Source organism: Miniopterus schreibersii (genome assembly GCF_964146895.1).
Source record: "Miniopterus schreibersii genome assembly, chromosome: 9".
NCBI classification, from domain to species: Eukaryota; Metazoa; Chordata; class Mammalia; order Chiroptera; family Miniopteridae; genus Miniopterus; species Miniopterus schreibersii.
Window position 1 is genome coordinate 48,345,545 of NC_138118.1, and position 19,888 is coordinate 48,365,432.

The window sequence follows — 19,888 nt, forward strand, 5'->3', positions numbered from 1 at the left end:
TAGCAGTATATTCATAATACGTTGATTCATTCCTCTTATCGATATCCATAAAATTTTACAATTAGTTGATATTATTTCTCAATAGGAATAGGCATATTGAAGAAAAGGCTTAGGGATTCATAAAACAACACAAATGAATTTTAAATACAGCATCAGCATTCATTATCTTCTGACTGTTGTTTTTACTTAAAGGATTAAAAGCTAGATTCAAAGTTAGGAAAATTGGATGCTGTTTCTCTCTTGCTTTGTAACCCTGGGCAAGTCATTCTTCTTCTCAGGATTCTAGCCACTTAGAAAAACAGAGATTAAATAAGGTGACCTCCAAAGACCCTTCTAGTTAAAATTAATAATAACAATTAATAATAATTATAGCACTTACTATGTGTCAAGCCTTGGTTATTTGATTCTCATAGCACTCTTTGTGATAGCTGCTATTGCTATCCTCATTTTTACATATAAAAAAATACTGAGTCCAGATAATCTGAGTAACTTGTTCAAGGTCACATGGTTTAAAGGTGGCAGTGCTAGGAATCAAATCTAGGTAGACTGGATCCATATCTGTGCTCCTAACTGCTACAGCCTACTGACCCTTTTCGTGAAGAATACTACATGTTTCTGCTTATGGCATTCACCGGAAAGTTTATTCTTTCCCCCTTGGTTTGGGAGAAATAGAATACTTTAGAGTCAATATTATTGTGATTTTATCCCAACTCTATCATTTACCTGCTCTGTGACCTTGGACTAGGTATTTAAAGCTCAGAGTCTGTTTCCTCATCTGTGAAGTGAGAACTCTCACATACCTCACAGGGGCATGGTCTAGCATAGTTCCTGGCATACAACAAGAATTCAATCAGTTGTGCTTCCTTGCCTCACAGTTAAGCTATAAAAGCTGATGCCGAGACCTAGAACACGAGATTAAGATCACATAATAGGCATTTTTAGGATTCACACTCCTAGTAGATCAAATGATACTTAAAATAAGACCAATGCATAAGTGTAGGGAGTCATATAATAAAACTAAAATGACAAAAAGCAATATGTTCCTCTAATGTGTGCATAGTATGTCAAAGACTTAAAAGCTGTAGTTCAGCTTATTCTTTTTATGAATGCCTGGGACATGCAAATAGTCAAGATTATCTGGGACATACAAATAGTCAAGATTATCTGGTAATGATGCAACAGTTTGTTAGAATCTCAGTTTTTTGTCTTCAACCTCATACATTAAGCCTTCTATATGAATCCTTAAACAAGCACATAATTTTAGTTTTCAAAGATATTTTGGTAATATAGAATTTAAATGCATTTAATATTATAAGGAACAAAATCACTGAGATAATACAATTAGTACCTTGCACAATTTTCTTATTATTACAATTAATCTCCAAAATCAGTCCCTCTCCCACCTTACAGTTCTGTTTTAAATGTAGATATAAAAAAAGTAAGAAAAATAGTTCTTGGCTTACATCTTCCTTTTAATTTTTGAGTGACACTTTTGCTATTAAATTTTTGAATTTAGATAAGAACCACTCTTCTTTGCCTTTCTATTGAGTTTAAATGTTTTGGTCTGTTACTAAGAAATTATTAATATTAAAAATCCTTAGAAAGAAGAAAAATCTGTTCTTTTGCTTAGTTGATTGTATAAAATGAATAAACCAAGTTTAAACAGCTCATAAAAAAAGTTATAAAGTATTATTATATAATTAATTTTATTTAATGAAACACAGCTTTATTAGGTAACTTTTATTATTCAATATTCCATATACTTACAGATTTACATAAGATTTAGAAATAAAACAGTAAGTTTGATTCTAAAACTTAAAAATATTGTATAAATAAATAAATTATATACTCTAATATAAAAAATGTAAACTGAATTGTTGGAACGTACAGTTGATGTTAGAGGATTATCTGACATCTATAAAGATGACATTTTAGCATATTATAGAGTTAAAAGATTCAGACTAAATTGAAGTAACCAGGATTTCTGTGAATGAAAATATTGCAGGTGAATCAAGTTTGCCTTGTTGTATATTTCTTAAAATTTACTTAAAGTTAAAATTCTCTCTTCACAAGCTTTAATTGCTTACAATGAGGCACAATAGAAGTCACTGCAGAATTGTACCAACACAGCTATTTCAAATTTGCCATTTATTGGCATGTAGGTATTTCTCAATGAAAAGAATGCTTCGAAGAAAAAAATTAGTAATTTAACTAATATCTATCTATTCATGAGAAAGGCTATACAGGGAACAGGCTATCCCAAGCATAATTCCATAACTACTATAGGTGATTTATTATAATAGGTCAGATATATCAGTTTCAGTTGAAATAGATTTTTTAAGTAAAATTATTAAAACATCAAATTAAGCTCTGGTATTGTGAAAATGAACAAAGTTATTACAACTTGTGGACTATTTCCAAACTTTAAAAGCACTTCAATGTGAAAGATGGATACTTTCTAAGGAACACAGATCAGACTGTGCTATGCAGAATTCACAAAAGCCAAAGTGCTTATGGATTGACATGTACCTTAAATCTTCCTTCTTGCTGTTTCAATATTTTAAAGTGCCAGGCACTGTGGTGAGTAATTAAAAATGTCAAAGATTTCACTGTTCTCAGTAATTCAAACTGGTATGGTCACAGGGCATGTGGGAGTAGATCAAATCTATTTATTCAAATCAAAATCACAGTAATTAGCTATGTTTTGTTTTTATTGAAATGCAGTCCCACTTTTCAGAACTTTTTTATTACTTTTCTACAGCACAGAAGCAATAAGATAAAGCTATATGTAAATTAAAGATAGAAAGAAGGCACCTATTATTGTTAGAATAAGTGAAGCATCACTATTTTTGGCAAAGAACACATTTAGCAACTCTTCATGCTTATTGGACTGCCCAAAACAAATCTTTGACTTTTCATCAACTCTCGCAAAGCTCAGAACGTCAGTTATGAAAAGTTAGATATGGATAACTTGAAGCATATACAGTTTTGCCTGATTTAGGGAAATCCTAACCGAGTGGTAATTTTGGAAATGGTGGTTAGTCAAGCAGAAATAACTTAAAATATTCTATTGGTGGCTTCCAAAACACAGCTTTGTAAAACCTCCGAGTTCCTAGAACCTGCTACATAAAGACTGGTCATAGTCTAGTATAAAGGTCGCTTAGAAGTCATCTAGCCCAGGCTTCCAGGCAGTTCAGAAAGGAGGCAGGAGGCAGGCGGATGGAGTTTACAATCTGTCTGCCCAAATCCCCCCTGCTCATCCTGGGAGTCCCGTTCCCATAAGTTTACTACTGAGAACTAAACAGTGCACCACATCCTGTATGACAGAATTTAAAGAAACATTACTCACACAGAAGGTACAGTAAGCATTAGCTTCAGATTGGAGAAACTTATCCCAGCAGATGAGGTTGGGAATACATCTAAAATTCAAAAATTCAGCTTATAGAAACCAGTTTACAACTATAAGCTCTACCAAGAGGGACTCATAGTATCCGAGCTTAAATTTTTTGCAAGGGTTCTAGAATTGGAGCAGATCTTTCAAACTGAGTAATAACGCCAATGAAGCAATTTTGTTAAACCCTATACGTATTCCAGGATTGGTGTTCAGTATGCTGAGCACTTTCACATACATTAACGTATTTCATCTGCTTTATCCACACTCTGAGGTAAGTTCTATTAATACCTCCATGTTAAAGTTGAGGAAATGAATACTCGCAGACTTAAAGTGTATTCCAAGAGAAAGAAACTTCAAAAATGCCAGGAGGAGAAGAGACAGGAAAGTCACTAAAGTGTGAGAACTTTCTCTGTTAATCTCTGTGATCTTTTAGCCACCAGTTTTATGGTTTCCTTTACTATGCAGCAGTTAGGGGGTAAATGGGGGGAAGAGGGGGACATCTGTAATACTTTCAATAATAAACATAAATTTAAAAAAACTAGATCAACATTTTATTTTGTATTTATTTTTATTTTATTTTTTATTGTTCAATATATTACAGATGTCCCTTTTTCTCCCCATTGATCCCTTCCACCCCACCCCACTCCCTTCCCCAGTCCCTCACCACACCATTGTCTGTGTCCTTGGGTTATGCATATACACATATAAATTCTTTGGTTAATCTCTCCCCACTCCTTCCCCATGAGATTCATCAGTCTGATCCGCACCTCCACGTTACTGAATCTATTCTGTTCATCAGTTTATTAAGTTCTTTAGATTCCGCATATAAGTGAGATCATGTGATATTTGTATTTCTCTGCCTGGTTTATTTTGCTTAGCATAATATTCTCCAGGTCCATCCATACTGTCCCAAAGGGTACGAGGTCCTTCTTCTTTACAGCTGTATAGTATTCCATGGTGTAAATGTACCACAGCTTTTTTATCCACTCATCTACTGATGGGCACCTGGGCTGTTTCCAGATCTTAGCTATTGTAAATTGAGCTGCTATGAACATCGGGGTTTATATATTCTTTCTGATTAGTGTTTCAGGATTCTTAGGATATATTCCTAGAAGTGGGATCACTGGGTCAAAAGGCAGCTCTATTTTTAATTTTTTGAGGAACCTCCATACTGTTTTCCACAGTGGCTGCCCCAGTCTGCATTCCCACCAGCAGTGTACTAGGGTTCCCCTTTCTCCACACCCTCGCCAGCACATGTCATTTGTTGATTTCTTGATGGCAGCCATCCTGACAGGTGTGAAGTGATACCTCATTGTGGTTTTAATTTGCATCTCTGATGATTAGCAATGTTGAGCATTTTCTCATGTGTCTCTTAGCCATCTGTATGCCTTCTTTGGAGAAGTGTCTATTCATGTCCTTTGCCCATTTAATTGGATTGTTTGTTTTCCTCTTGTTGAGTTGCATGAGTTCTTTGTATACTTTGGAAATTAGCCCCTTATCAGATACATCCTTCACAAATATGTTCTCCCATATTGTGGGTATTCTTGATATCAGATACAGTATTCTTCATTTCTGCCTGATTCTTATTTATGATATTTAGCTCTTTTTTCATGTTTTCACTAAGTTCTTGGACCTTTCCATTAAGTGTCTTGTTGTTCTCGTTAATTTCCTTGAGTATCTTTATAACCATTACTCTGAACTCTTGATAACTTGCTTAACTCCATCTCATCAAGGTCTTTTCTTCTGGTGATTTTTCCTTTTTTTTCTTTAGTTTGGGGTTGTTTCTTTGTCTCCCCATTTTAGTGGCTCTTAGTGTTTGTATCTGTATATTAGATATATTTGCTGTCTCCCAGTTTTGTGGGGTGGGATTTTGTAGTGTACGTCCAGTGGAGACCAGAGGTGTGTTTTCCTTATACTTCTGAACTATTTACTCTAGGCGTGTCTCTTTTGTGGGTGTACCTTTTGTGAGTTTTTTGGGCTCTCCTGTTGTGATTGGGTCTAGATTATTGCTGACCCATTTTTGGAGGACTCTCCTCTCAGGTTGGCTAACTGTGTGTCTCAGCCCCAACCACATTATGTGAGCTGTTGTACAAGTGCTGGCAAGGTAAGACAACACACAACCAAACTGCCAGGATACAAGCAGCATCTCACAAAATATCCTGACAATCACAGTGAAAACATCCCAAGTGAAAGTAGAATTGGGAGAGCGAAGTGAGAACACAAATGCTAAAGCAAAAAACAAACAACAAAAAAAAGAGAAAGAGAGAAAGAGAGAAAGAGAGAAAGAGAGGGAGAGAGGGAGAGAGGGAGAGAGGGGGAGAGAGAGAGAGAGAGAGAGAGAGAAGGATATTATTGCTAATAGGAACAAAAAATAAAAAATAATAATAAACTAAAATAAAAAGTAAAAAATAGAGAAGCTACTAGGAGATGAAAGAAGCAGAGAGAAGATTCTGAAAGAAGGTCGAGCAAAAACTTAAGGGTAGAGCATAAGAATAGGAAAATAGTTGAAAATGAAAAAATAAAAATACAATAAACAGACAAACAGAAATAAGCACACAAACAAAAAGACAGGAAGACAGAAGGGTGAAAAAGAAAAAAAAGTAAAAAAAAGTTATGCCAATGGAATGAGAAGAGAGAGAGAGATAAAGCCAGGGCAGGGAGGGAGTCCGATACGGGGGAAACGATAGAGAAAAGCAGTAAACTTAATGGTTATAATGATAATGTCTCAGCAGTTAAGCAGGGGATATCAAGAAAATCTTGATAATAGATAAAAGACTAAACAAAACAAAGCAAAAAAAGCAAAGTAAAACAAATTTAAAAAATTAATTTAAAAATTTAAAAAAGTTGAAAATTTAAAAATGAATTTTTTTATTTTCTCTCTTTTTCCAGACTCTATGATGTTTCTTCAGTGCTCTCTACTCAAAATATGTCCAGTAAGGTATATTTCTCTTGTTTTTCCAAGCAGGTTGCACAGTATTTTAGTGGTAAATCGAGTCCGTGACTGAGACCAAAGGCGCTCTGCTTCTTGTCACAGTGCGGCCATCTCACCCCTTCTCTGGATCAACATTTCAAAAAGCAAGCTATTGCCACTGGAATCACAGAATTCCAAATCAAAATGATAATCGAACTTATATGCATATATGCATAATCTATGAACACAGACACCAGTGTGGTGAAGGTCTGGGAGGGAGCAGGCTGAAGGGGGCCAATGGGGGAAAAAAGGAGACATCTGTAATAGTTTATATGATAAAGATAATTTTTTAAAAAATTATATCTTTATTGACTTCAGAGAGAGGAAAGGAGAGGGAGAGAGAGAGATAGAAACATCAATGATGAGAGAGTCATTGATCGGCTGCCTCCTGCACACCCCTGACTGGGGATCCAGCCCACAACCCGGGCATGTGCCGTGACCGGGAATTGAACTGTGATCTCCTGGATCCTAGGCTGATGCTCAACTGCTAAGCCATGCCCGGCTGGGCGATAATTTTTTTTTTAAAGAAACATGGCTTTGGTCAGATTTGAGTCAGTGGCTTAATTAAGCAGCAACCCAAAGCTGTGGCTTTCACATAACGTGTTTGTCACTTCCATCATTTTTTTGTTTTTTCCAAATCAAATATAAATACGTGTATATACAAAAACAATTGGTACATATATAGACATATTAAGACATGTTAAGACAGGGTTAAACGTCTTATTTTGAAAGACACTAAATTAACGTATTTGAGAGATTAATATTTTCTAACTCTTGTCAACATTATATGCTGTCTTCATATATAATCATGCCTGTGTAGAAGCATATAAAAATATTTCCTTTTAAAAACTAAACTGTAGAAGGTAACATTGCAGAGAGTATCCCAAGAAATTACCAGAAATTTTTTAAAAAAGCCTTACATATATAGTGTTCATCTTGCTTAATGGACATAATTTTGTATTGTCTGTGAAACTTAGACAATAATATTCATAGAAGTTGTATAACAGTAACATCTAAAATGGGTTACATAATCAGTTTTAATTCATGAAGCAAAAATATGTAGAGTATCTAAGGATTTAATATCTTGCATTCATTATAGTCAGTTAGGACTTATAACAATCATTATATTGGAATGATCTTCCATTGAGTTTTACTCCGGAACTGCTAATGAATACCCTGCTGTGTTGCAAATCCCTCAGCTCTTGCGTAATCTACATCAGCCATCACGACTAATAGGAAGAGTGGAAGCACATCTATCCTCAGCAAGTTATTATCACCGCGGAGTTTATTATTTACAATTTAAACATTAAGAAAGAAACAGCAGGAAAGTATTTTGAAATGAAAGGCAAACAAAACACCAATAGCATTTCTTATTCACAGCATCAATTAATTATCCCAGAAAGGTATGTTGATCCAAGAACCTTCTTAGCTTCCAAAGACTTTACATTGTATTGACCCTTAAAAAAGAAAAAAAAGAAAAGAAAAGCAAGCACTATTTAAGATTAAGTCGTACTATCTTAAACACTTTCCAAAGTATAGAAAATCCTGACTATAATACTGAAATTGACAGGAAAAAGCGATAAAACAATCAAAGAAGTCCTTACTTCTATAATGAAAGAAATAGACAAAGTGTCACTGTGTTTAAGAAAACTGTATTATAACCTCAGCATGACAGAACACAGGACCAAATACACAGCACATCACTGTGGGATTTTACCACGGGGTCCTGCTCCATTAAAGCGATTACTATTGAACTCAATGAATAATACTCATTCCCTAGGTCCAAAATTAAGGGAAGGAGAACCTAACAAATTCCAATTTTTCCTGTCAGCCAAAAAAGAAATTCCCAAGTTTAAATGTGCAACTCTGTCTATAACCCTCAAGTTTAAATCTAGAGATGAGTACAGTGAGTATCAGAAAGAATGTCTGAGTCATTTCACTCATTTTGCAGATTCTTTCAGTATTGGAAATCTGACAGTCAGGCTTGTTTAGCTACTCAAACAGTTCAGAAGAGCCAGGAGCTGTGATTTCTTCAGATTAGTAAAGAGTAACCCAAAGGACTTAAAAGTCAAAGCACAACTAAAGAGTCAAAGTGCCAAAATTATCAGGCTGTTGACAATGCATCCTGGAGACATGACTACATCTTCAATGTGACACTGTAAATTTTGCTCACTGAATCAGGAATCTTATGCAGGGCTCACAGCAGAGTTAGCTGCCAGCTCAGAAGAAGCAATTAAATCCTGGCTGCAATTATGCTGACCCACAGAAGTTGTTTGCCTATCAAGGAAACTATTTGTTCTGTCAGAAAATAAAAATAAGTGCCATCAATTTTATATTCTTAGGACTGCCCTTGTTCTATTTTAACTTTAGATTTAAAAAATTAAGTCAAACAAGCACCCAGCTTTTTAGTTAATTGTTAGTAAAGTTAAATGCATAAACTAAGAGAAACTGGAAAGAACCTATGAAAGCCACCAAGTCATGTCTTTCTGTCTCTGTTCAAAACAGGATGTCTACTTTGTCATCTACTTTGGTTTAAAACAATCTAAGAAACAGTTTCCAGTCACTTCCCACAAGCCTAAAATAAGATGTAAGTACATGTCCCCACCATTGCCATTTACTAACTTGTAAATATTGACTAAGCCATCCAACCTCTCTGAGTTTTTACCTGTGAATAGATCTATATCTATTGGCACCATCCTTGTCTCTCACATATTTCTGATGTAACTAAATATGACTATGCATGAAAATGCTTGCAAACCATAAAATTTATGCAAATATAGTTATTAAGCTAGATCTCTTAATTACTTATGTATTTCAAATTGAGCTCATTCTATTTTGTTCAAGAACTTGATTTGTATGATAATATGTCAGCCTTGAAAATATGCTATGGCATATGAAATTAATGGACACATATTTAAAAGAAATGCATTCTTAATCTGAGCACCTTGGCTGCCACATGAAGAAATTTCATTTACAAAAACATCTTTCTGCTTTTGTCATTTTAACTTTTGCTTCCTCTTCTCCCACCTAATACCTTTACACACACACACACGTAACACCAAGCATATTGTGTATTCGATTAAACAAGAAATTGTCGTGATATAACTACAGACAAAAAAGATTTTTTTCTGAATTCTATTTTAATCCAAATCAACCCCAGTTTTTCAGCATTAGTTTTGCCTTTATAATAACTTCTGAATGTTGTCTGGCTTTTCCAAGGCATCCTAATTTGTGCTAGATAATTAAAAGGTCTATACTTAGGGGAGCAAGAGTGTTATGCTTGTGAAATTAGGGAGATGCAATATATGGAGCAGTTTGTAGACAGAAGTTACAAAGTATTGAGTCACAGTCTTACCAGGATCAGACAGGCAGAAAAGGGAAAGGAAACCAATCACAGTAAGCAACTTAGTCCAGGAAACCTTTTTGTCCCCAAGGGCCTGAGGATCTCCTCATCTACCTAAAGACAACAGGGCAGTTGTTGGGGTGGGGAAAGCTCTGGTAAGGGGTTCCCACTGCACAACCCCCTCCACTGAGAGATACTTGGAGTCCCAGCCTGGAGAAACCCCTTTTACTTACTCAGGCAGCAACAGTAAGAATCAGTGAGAGCTCCAGCAGCACTAGATAAACCAAGCAGACCATAATAACACTGTAAAGACTGAAATTAAAATGCCATTGGAACTGCAGCTGACAAAAGTAGGTCACTACTCATGTGCAAGACCTAAAAATGGTAACTTCCAGCTAAAATAAAAGATCGAAACAGTATCTAGAGTCTGATAACATATTAGACAAAGTGTCCAGGATACAGTTGGAAATGATTCATCATACCAAGAGCCAAAAAAACCCCAAAACAAAACACAATTTGAATGAGAAAAACTAATCAACTGATATAAACATTGAGATGAATCAGTTGTTCAAATGACCTGATGAGGGTTTTAAGCACAGTCATGAAAATGTTTTTAGAATCAATTACAAATAAATTGATACAAATAAAAATATGTAAAATATCAGCAAGAAGTTATTTGAAAGAACCAAGTTAAAAGTATATAACTAAAAACACAATAAAAGATATAAAAATTTTCCTGGATGGGCTCAAGAAAGGGTAGAATTAGTAGAATTAGGGAACTTAAGGACAGAAAAATAGAATTCATCCAACTTGAACAACAGAGAGAAAATAAATGGGGGGGGGGCAAGTAAGGAGAGAGAACAGTTTCAGGAATTTTGGGGTCAAAAACAAAAGTTCAAACCTTAGTATTATCAGAGTCCCAGGAAAAGAGAGAGTGAGACTGAATAACTATTAAAAAATAATAATAATGGCTGAAAACATCCAAATGTGATGGAAGACAAAAACTCACAAATCCAAAAACATGAATGAATTTGAAACAAGGTAAACCCAAAGAAATCCATGCCAAGAGACCATAATTAAACTTTTTGGAACTAAAGACAAAGAAAAATCCCTGAAAAATAAAACATTACTGATAGGGGAGTTACAATTCAGATAATTGGCCTTCTCATTTGAAACTATGGAGACCAACAGGAAGTGACACACTACATTTCAAGTGCTAAAAGAAAAAAAATTACCGACCACAAATTTTATATAAAGCTATCTTTCAGTAAAGAAGAGAACATTAAGTCATTCTTGATGAAGAAAAACTCCAACAGCTTATTACTAGCTGATCTACTCTTAAAGATTGGCTAAGAGAGTTTCTTCAAAAAGAAAGGAAATAATAAAAAAAGGAAGCCTATGCCCTGACCGGTGTGGCCCAGTGGTTAGAGTGTCGGCCCACCAGCCGAAGGGTCTTGGGTTCAATTCCCAGTGAAGAGCATGTTCCTGGGTTGCAGTTTGCTCCCTGCCCCCAGTCAGGGCATGTGCAGCAGGCAGCCAACGATGTGGCTCTCACATCTCTCTCTCTCCCTCCCTTCACTCTCTCTGAAAAAGCAACAGAAAAAGTATCCTCAGGTGAGGGTTAACAGCAACAACAAAAGGAGCTAGAGTATCAGAAAGTAAAAAAAAACACAAAATGAGTGGAAATATAGGTATATATAATACACTATCTTTTGATCATGAATTTATAATTAATATTTGATTATTAAAACCAAAAATGATAACATCTGACTATACTTAAGATATTTAAAAGTGGAGTCAGTGAAAGGAGCTAAGGGAAAATGAAATTTCTTTTCTTTTTATTTTTTTCTAGGTGAAAGGAAAAAAAAGTGTTTTCTTTCTTTTTTTAATTTTTATTTATTTATTTATTTATTTATTTATTTATTTATCTATTTTTTAATGTTTCTTTATCTTGATTGTTGAGACCATTACATATGTCCCCCTTTTAACCCCACTGATCCCCTCCACCCCACACCCATCCTATCCCCAGGCCCTCCCGACACCAATGTCCACGTCCATGGCCTTGCCCATAAACATACAAGTTCCCTGACTCATCTCTCCCCACCCACACACCCCTCCTCGCCTTCCCTCTGAGATCCCTCAGTTTGTTCCAAGCTTCTATGTTACTGGATCCACTTTGTTCATCAGTTTATTTTGTTTATTATATTCCACATATAAGTGAGATCATTTGGTACTTGTCCTTCTCTGATTGGCTTATTTCACTTAATATTTGATTATTTGATTTAATATTTGATTATTAAAACCAAAAATTATAACATCTGACTATACTTAAGATATTTAAAAGTGGAGTCAGTAAAAGAAGCTAAGGGAAAATGAAGTTTCCATACTTCACTAAAGATGGTAAAACGCTGATACAAGTAAATTGTTACAAGTCACATATGTATAATGTAACACCCTTATGAAAACTATGCAAAGAGATAAACTCAAAAGCACTATGAATAAATTAAATTGAAATATTAAAAAAGTTCAAGTAGCCACAGAAAGACAAAAAACAAGAAATGGAAGAACGAGCACCGCAAAAAAATCCCAATAGAAAACAAATAATAGAAATGGCACTTAAGTACTGAAAAATCAGGTTATGTTAAATATAAATACAATAATCCAAAGACAAGGATTAGCAGAGTGGATAAATAAACACACAACAACTATATGCTTCTTATAAGAAACACTTCAAATTCAACAATGCATGTAGGTGAAAGTAAAAGGATGGCAATAGAGATATCATAAAACTTTAATTTAAAAAGGCAGAAGTAGCTTATTAATATATGATAAAGTAGATTTCAGAGCAAAGAAAAAAATACCATAGTTAGAGGATTATTAGATAATAATAAAAGGATTATTCTACCAAGAAGTCATAATGACCTTAAATGCATAGGTACCAACCAACCGAGTCTCAAAACACATGAAAAAACAATAGAGCTGAAAGGAGAAATAGGCAATCCCGTGACTATAATTCCCTAACTATACTCCCATCTCAGCAACCAATAGAGCTACTAGGCATCAAATCATCAACACAAAGGATATAGCAGATATGAACAACACAATTGGGGGGGGGGGGAGGGAGAGGTAGAGGGATACCCAATAAACCTCAGAAAATTTTAAAATAATTGAAATTATACAGTGTATTTTCTTTAAAAATAATGTGATCAAACTAGAAATCAATAATAGAAAGACAAAGGAAAGTCTCTCAATATTTGCTAATCAAACAACACACCTCTAAATATTCCATGGATCACAGGGAAAGTCTTAAAGTAAAAGAATACATAAAAATTAATGGGGGAAAAACAGAGCATACCAAAATGTGTGGGATGCAGCTAATGCTATGCTGAGAGAAAAATTTATAGCACCAAATTTAGAAATGAGGAAAAGTCTCAAATCAATAACAAAGATTCTAAGGAAAAAAAGAGTAAAATAAACCCCCCAAAAGCAGAAGAAAGTAAATAATAAATATAAAAAAGAAATCAATAAAGTTGAAATAAGAAAACGAGAGAGAAAAATCAATGAATCACATAGTTTGTTCTTTGAAAAAAATCTATAAGATTGATAGACCTCTCATAAAACAAAAATAGCATAGACTATCACTACAGATACTATAAGCACTAAAGATAGTAAGGGAATGTAATTTTATGCTCATAAATTTGATAATTTAAAAGGAATGGACTAATTCCTTAAAAACTGCAAACTATCAAACTCAATCAAGATGAAAGAGACAATTTAAGTAGTCATGCAACCACACAGGAAATTGAATTAAATATTTTAAAACTTGTTAAAAAGAAATATTCAGATTAAGCTTGTTTCACTTGAGAATTCCTCTAAATACTTAAAGAATTCACCTCAGCCCGGCCAGGCGTGGCTCAGTGGTTGAGCATTGACCTAGGATCCAGGAGATCACGGTTTGATTCCCAGTCAGGGCACATGACCAGGTTTTGGGCTCGATCCCCAATAGGGGGTATGCAGGAGGCAGCCCATCAATGACTCTCTCTCATCATTGATGTTTCTATCTCTCTCTCCCTCTCCCTTCTTCTCTCTGAAATCCATAATATATATAAATTTCACATCAATTTTAACCAATCTATTCCAGAAAACAGAAGAGAATACATTGAAATTTATTGTATGAGACCAATAAGACCAAAACCAGACAAAAAAGAAAGCTTCAGACCACAGACCATTATCTCTCATAAATTTAGATGTAAAAATTCTTAACAAAATTAATAAATTGAATCCAACGATAAAAAAAATTGTATATCATGACCAAGTGAAATTTATTCCAAGTATGCAAGGCTGGTTCAACACTCTGATTCAGTGACTTGGAAGCATGGGTCAGACTGACGAATTTCAGAGGGAAGGTGGTGGGTGGGGAGAAATTAATCAAATAATTTATATGCATATATGCATAACCCATGGACACAGACAACAGTGTGGTGAAGGCCTGGGGGGGGGAGTGCATGTGGGGTGGAAGGGGTCAATGGGAAAAAAGGGGACATCTGAAATATTTTGAACAATTAAAAAAAATCAATGGATATAATCTACCACATTAGCAAGCTAAACAAGAAAACATATGATCACAGTAATGGATACAGAAAAAGCCTTTCAAAAACTCTATTTCTCATTCATAATAAAAACTCAACAAGTTAGGAATAGAGAGGAATTATCATCATAAAATAATTTACATAAACTGAAAGTTAGCATCATCTTTAATAAAAGACTAAAGAGTCCCCTTAAGATTAGGAACAAGGCAAGGATGTCTGTTCTTGCCACTTTTATTAAATATAGTACTAGAAATTTTAGCTATTGTAATAAGTCAATAAAAAGAAATAATTGTCCTATCGATCAGATAGGAAGAAATAAACCTGACTCAGTTTACAGGTGACATATTGTCTATGTAGAAAATCCCAACGAATGTACAAAAAAACATAACTAATGAGTTCATCAAGGTTCCAGGGTACAAGATAACATTAAAAAATCAATAGCATTTCTATATATTAACAGTAAACACACAGAAACCCAAATTAAAAATAATACAATTTTCAATTGCTTCAAAGAAAATGAAATTCTTAAGTATACACTTAAAAGAATATATATACTGATAATTTCAAAATGTTGATGAAATAAAAAAAAAAAAGGAAAATAGGGAGACACAGTCTCTTTGTGAATTGAAAGGCAACACTGTAAAGATGTCTGCTGACTCCAAATTCCTACGAAAATTTCTACCCAAATCCAAGCAACATTCTTGTAGACATAGACAAGCTTATTTTAAAATTTATATGGAAAGGCACAGGCCTTAGAATAGCTAAATCAATCTTGACAAAGAATAAAGAGAGAAATCCATTTCTTCACTATTAAAGTTGCTATATAACTACAGCAATCAAGACAGTGTATTGGTGAAAGGATAGATAAACAGATCAATGGGCCAGAACAGAACCTAGGAACACAATGCTCAACTGATTATTATTATTATTTTTTACAATGGTGCAAAAGTAAATAAATGGAAGAAGAATAACCTTTTAACAAATGGTGCTGATGCAACTGGACAGGCTTAGGCAAAGCTTAATAAATCTTGATGTAAAATTTATATGAAAATTAACTCAAAACAGATGATGAGGGTAAATATAAAAAAAAAAAAGAAAAAATGTACTACAATGTGATATCATCTCACACCTGTTAGAATGGTTCTACCAACAAGACAAGAGAGAAGGAACAATTGCTGAGGAGGATCTGGAGAAAGGGGAACTTTTGTGCACTATTGTTAGAATATAAATTGGTATAGAAACTATGAAAAACAGTATGGAAGTTGTTCAAAAAATTAAAAATAGAGCTACCATGTGATCCAATAATCCCACTTTTAAGTATATATTCCAAGAAAACAAAATCCCTATCTGGGAGAGATATAGCTCCCGCATGTTCACTGCAGTATTATTTACAACAGCTAAGGCATGAAAACAACCTATGTGTCAGTTGACAGATGAATGGATAAAGGAAATATGATACAGAAGACACACACACACAAACACAGAGGGATACAGAGCCATATCATTCAGCCATAAAAAGGAAATCCTGCCATTTGTCACATGAATAAAACTTCAGGTGTTACGCTAAGTGAAATAAGTCAGACAGAGAAAGACAAATACTGTTTGATCTCACTTATATGTGGAATTTAAAAGTAAAAAAAAATAATAAAAGTAAATTTTAAAATGTCAAACTCATAGGAGCAGAGGCTAGAAAAGTGGTTGCCAGGGGCTAGGAGCGAGGGAAATAGAGAGGTTGGATAAAAGGTATAAACTTTCAGTTACAGTGAATAAGGCCTGAGGATCTAACGTACAACATGGTGACTGCAGTTAATAACACTGTATTGCATAACTGAAATTTGCTAAGCTATTAGAAATCACTAAAAAAAAGGTAAATATGTGAGGTGATGGATATGTTAATTAACTCACAATGTAATCAAATTTTCACCTTTTACACTAGATATTTTACAATTTTATTTGTTATTACACCTTAATACAGCTGGAAAAATAAGATTTAAGAAAAGTAAATGTAGGCTGGCCAGGGTGGCTCAGCAGTTGAGCATTGACCTAGGATCCAGGAGATGGCGGTTCGATTCCCGGTCAGGGCACATGCCCAGGTGTGGGCTCGATCCCTTGTAGGGGGCGTGCAGGAGGCAGCCCATCAATGACTCTCTCATCATTGATGTTTTTATCTCTCCCTCTCCCTCCCTCTCTCTGAAATCAATAAAGACATATTAAAAAAATGAAAGTAAATAAAGTATATTGAATATAATTTCATTCAGTATAACCAAATAAACTGTAAAATTTTAAGTGTCATTAGAAAGATATTTTGGGATAAGGTTGCTAAGTTGTACACTCAGCGTGTAAACCTGGTTCTACTAACAAGAGGTTAACTGCCCATCAGGCAACCGTGTATTGTGTTTGTAACAGGTGATGCTTCTGTCTGCAGAACTGGGCACTTCCCTGGAAAGAACATCATTCTTACTGAGTAAGTATAGTTAGAAAACCTAAAATAAAACCAAAAGGAATGAGCTACAAAGATTACCATCGCATGAAAATAGTTTTATTATCACTCCTGTACCCTAATAACAAAACTCATATATATAGACACTTTATTCCTATAAGTGTTTTTATACACATTAGGTCATTTGACTTTTATGATAATCTTGTGAAGTAAGCTAGACAGGTCTAATTATTCCTAATGCTTGGTTTGATAATTCAGATGAACTTGAGTGAACACCACACTAAATACAACAAACACCGAGGAATCCAAAAAGTGGCAGTAAAACAGAGTATAAAAATTCATGATACATGGGGTGAGGCCAGTCTGAATAAGTGAGAGGTTTCAATTATAAAGTTATAAAGACTTTTTTTTAAAGGCTTGAATGTTAGGTAGTTAAAATATTTAAAATAAATATCATTGTTTTCAAATTATTCTAAGACTGCTTCCAAGCAATGATTCTATTGCATATATATGCTTTATGAGACTGGAGAAAATTAATGAACAACAATTATATGAATGGTTTAAATTATTCTGCTAAAATTATTCTCTTCTGTAGGTTAATATATTAGCTTACCTAGGAAAATGTTGTTTATTGTTGACCCAAAGTATACTTTTGGCATAATTCTCACTTTTCTTAAATTAGCAAGCTATGTGAGTGGATTTTAACTGCATATGTTAATATATACTATATATACTATATATCTCTACTATAAATATATGTATTATCATGCAAATAGTCAACAAAAAAATAACAAATAGTTATTCAACATTTCTTACTGATTGTTTGCTTTGTGAAATGTAAAGATTACTGAGTACCTTCCTCTGTTTGGTGGAGTCGACCAGGAGGGAAGAATTGCACATGAAAGAAAGATTATGAGAAGTAAAATAAAATACTATAGGGCTTTAGGGAGAGAAGCTTCTTCCAAATATATATATATAATTATATATATATATATAATTAAGTTCTATGTTTTGTGTTTCATCTTCATTAAAAAATGCTTCTTTATAGGTAACAACTACACATTTAAAAAGTCAGAGATATTAGGTCTGGTCTGCAAGAGGGGAGTTACATTGATCCTCCAAAGCAAAATTATAAATGAAGTCCATTCAGCTATTAAATTATCACAGGCATGTCACGCTACCAGACTGAAGAAAGATTACATGATTCAGCTCCACAATAGGAAACATGAAAAATTGTAGCACAACTAGCCTCCAGCTTCAAACGACACAGCTGTCTTGTGAAATGATGGCCTCCCAAGGAGCTCTAATGGCAAGAGATTTAGACTCATTTTTAAGAGCATTTTCAGCATGGGGACAAGATTCATTGCCATCCATTATCAAACTGCATCAATATAAAAATCAATAATGATACTTCTGAATGCCATTAAAATATTGACGATGAAGCCAAGTTGTAACATTTCAGCAAGTGAAGCAAATTAAAAATAAGAAAAATAATGCCAAAAAAGCTGCTTCATGATGAGGTGAGGAATGCAATCACGCACAAGATGGGCAGCCAAAAGCTTCAAGGGCAAACGAAAATATAATTTGAACCAATGCACCATCAACATCAATTGGTTCAGAGCATCAGCAGCAGACAAGCACCACTGGAGGGGACAATTAGTGACAATGACTTGATTTTGAAAAAAGGAGTGTCTACAACAAAAATAGGGGATAACAGATACGACAACAAAAAGCTCCCAGAGTAATAGCTTTAATCATCCTCATCAAAATAATAGAGCAGGTGCATCGGACAGAGGTCATTTTTAGCCTTCCTCATGGAAAATATCTCTAGCTGATAAGCCTAATGAATGCTCAAGGTTCTAGTGTATGTCCCCGAAATACAGTTCATTAAGCTGAATAGTGAGTGATTCAAGCTAGAGATGTTTTTACAGATAATTAAGAAATCTTGGTTAAACAGATGGAGAAGACAGATGCTGCTGCTTCTCATTTCTCAAATTTTGGGGGTCAAGCCATCCCATGATTTTTGTCTCAGGCAGATGTGATGTAAATATGGAAAAGGCTTCTGATTTAGTGGATGCAGCTCAGGCTATTATAAAAGCTAAGTGAGTAACTAAACTTTGATATAATTATCTATTATAGGACACAACAACAACAGGAAAAGATCATTTAGAAATAAACCCACATTTTAATAACAGGAAAGACATATAACACTAACAATGTAGCAGTCACTTGTCTAAGTGTTTCCAAATAGTAACTCTTTAATCTTTTTAAACCTTCTATAAGGAAGAATTGAGCCAGTTTTCAGGTCAGAATACTAAGATACTGGGGGGATAAATGAATTGTCTAAAGTCATATAAGTAGCAAGTGGCTATATTTTTGAGTATTAAGAGCTTGTTTTTGACAAAGGAAGAAATTTAAGGGATTTCTTTTTTCCCTGTCTGGCAATGATTACACAGAAATAGGAGAATATTTTCATTTCCATTTATAAAGCTACACAGGAAATACTTTCAAGAAGATAACATATTGACATCCATTTTTCTACATTCTCTAACTATGTAATTAATATATCCTTCAACTAGAGGAAAAACAAGGTCTTTATGTGTTTTATCACAAATGTATATTATTCATGAAGTTAACAAGTGATTTCAATAAATATTTATTAAATGACTTTACTATCTATAAAATATGAATGGTTGAGGGAATATATAAAGGAATCCTAATCTGTTTTCTGTTTTAAAATTTGGAACAGGAGTCCAGCCAGGCATGGTTCAGCTGAGCATCGACCTAGGATCCAGGAGATCCCGGTTTAATTCCTGGTCAGGGCAGATGCCCAGGTTGTGGGATCAGTCCCCAGCAGGGGGCATGCAGGAGGCAGCCGATCAATGACAACTCTCTCATCATTGATGTTTCTTTCTCTTTCTCTCTCCCTCTCCCTCCCTCTCTCTGAAATCAATAAAGATTTAAAAAAAAAAAGGAAAAAAAATTGGAACAAGAGCTACCATACTGGACATTAACTCCTTTAGGCACCAAATGTTTATGCCTCAATTTATGAGGATAATATTTTCATGTTACATTGGACATTTTCATATTTTACAAAATATTCTGAACACAAGTTAGGCATGATGAAATGAGTGTGAAATGTGCACTGACA

General features: G+C 34.4%; 1 protein-coding gene across 3 annotated transcripts in view; it reads right to left on the reverse strand.

The window, feature by feature from the left end:
• MAGI2 (membrane associated guanylate kinase, WW and PDZ domain containing 2) overlaps positions 1–19,888 on the reverse strand; it is a 1,283,361-nt gene that overhangs the window by 1,188,833 nt on the left and 74,640 nt on the right. The gene's annotated exons all lie outside the window — the stretch shown is intronic.